This window comes from Loa loa (assembly GCF_000183805.2).
Source record: "Loa loa unplaced genomic scaffold supercont3.224, whole genome shotgun sequence".
In the NCBI taxonomy this organism is placed as follows: Eukaryota; Metazoa; Nematoda; class Chromadorea; order Rhabditida; family Onchocercidae; genus Loa; species Loa loa.
Window position 1 is genome coordinate 1,612 of NW_018108404.1, and position 2,213 is coordinate 3,824.

Consider the following 2,213-nt stretch of genomic DNA (forward strand, 5'->3'; position numbering starts at 1 on the left):
ATTATTATTATTATTATTATTATTATTATTATTATTATTATTATTGTTATTATTATTATTATTATTGTTATTATTATTATTATTGTTATTATCATTATTATTATTACTATTGTTATTATTATTATTATTATTGCTATTATTGTCGTTGTTGTTGTTGTTGTGATTATTTTACTAAGCAAAAAAAGGAAACAAAAACAAAAAGCAATCATTTCTAAAATAGTTCAATTGTATTCTAATTTTAAAAAGAAAGGGAGAAAGAAAAAAAAACCATTTGAATTTACTGTGATGTTAGAAAAATTGAAATATTTTTCTAATATAGCAAATATTTGATGATAATCAAAATATTTTTTGTCATATAAAAATATTTCAAAACAAATTTCATCCTATTTGTTTAATTTAACCTTATGCGTAAATATCAATCGAATTATTGTAAGTTGTAAACAAATTCTTGCTATACAAAGATCAATGATTAAATGTTGTAAACAAACTTCTTCTACGTAAATGATGAAAAACAAACTCTTATTCGTGAATTATTTATTCAATAATTATATATTCAACTCATTCAAGCAATGATGAATGCCTTTCGATTGGTATCAGTTCAGTAATTCTGTATGATTAACTGATCAACAGTAATTAATCTGATAATCAACTACCCATTTGATATTTTCTGATAATTCACTTATAACTTAAACATAACAAACACTTATTTATCAGTAAACCTTTCTGTCACAAATATTTAACTATACCTATATAAAAACTAAAAATTTCACAACATATGATGTAATACTAACAAATTTTTATTAAAATAAAACATCATTACAACATTGAATGGTACTATTGAAATATTTCACAATCTTTATAAAAAAAAAAAGAAAAAAAAAAAGCATCCAATAGTTAAGCATAGACATTATTGATTAGTTCCTAATATGGGAGATTTTTCTGCTTTTTTTTCTTTTTTTTATTTCAATACAAAATATCTGAAGTAATTAAGTGATAGATTGATAGATATATCAAATTGGACAGCATTATTTTATTACAATATTATTGCTTGATAAAATAAGTGGGAATTTGAGAAAAATGCAGGATAATTTGCAAGAAAAAAAAAGGTATTAAAATTTTTTAAATTATTTCAAAAATTTATAATGAAATAATTCAGGTAACATTTATTTATACCAAAATGAAATCCAATAAATTTTGATAGTTTCAAATTAAATTAATTAAGGTTTCACAAAAATTACAAATAATTTTCATTAACAATAATTATGAGATATTAGCAACAGATAAACTAAATGATGCTTACATGAAAAATACTTTCCATTAAATTTATCATTTTCATTAAAATTTACCATCATCCATTTCATTCTTTGTTTCGATTTTTAAAAGCTAAAGAAAAACACTGATAAAATTAGACGACAGTAAATTTTCAAAGTGCTGATAAAAAGACAAAGATTGATAAAAATAATGAAATCAATGATAGTGAACAACTAAGAATAAAATAAATTATTGCTTATAAAAGTTAAAGCGTAATTTCGCATGTTATTTATATCAAAAAAAAAATTAATTACAAAAATCGATTCATTCAACAAAAAAAAAAAAAAATTTACAACGTTAAGAAGAAAGGAATGTATCATTAGGAAGAAAGAATAGAAAGAGAGAGAGAGGGAGAGAGAGAAAAAGTAGTGCAACGAAATAGTTGAAATAAAAAAAAAAAAATTTCGTTGGAAATTTTAAATTTAATTAGAGAGAAATTTGAAAATAAAGACGAAAAAAAATATTAAACTAAACTAAAAACAAAAAAAAAGGTATTGGATTGGAATGTTATAACTTTTAAAAAAAAAAAAAAAAAAAAAAAAAGGAAAAGAAAGAAAATGAATCAAAGCAATTTAAATTGAAAAAAAATACCAATTGATTCAGCAATAGTTGAATGAAAATAAACTATGGAACCTGATTGAAAAACATTGGAGAAATAAGTTTTGAATTATTGATGAAAAGGATGAAGTGCAAAATGAACGTATTGCTTGAACATTTTGAAAAAAAAAAAAAAGTGGAATGATTATTGGATAGAAATTATTTCGGATGATTTGCTGAGTAAATTTCTTTCATTTATTAAATTTTCTTCTCTTGCTTAAATTTAAAGAAATTATAATTTAATTATTTTTGGATTTTTAAAATTTTTTAAATAATTTGTTTATGATTAATCCGTTTTTTTTTTT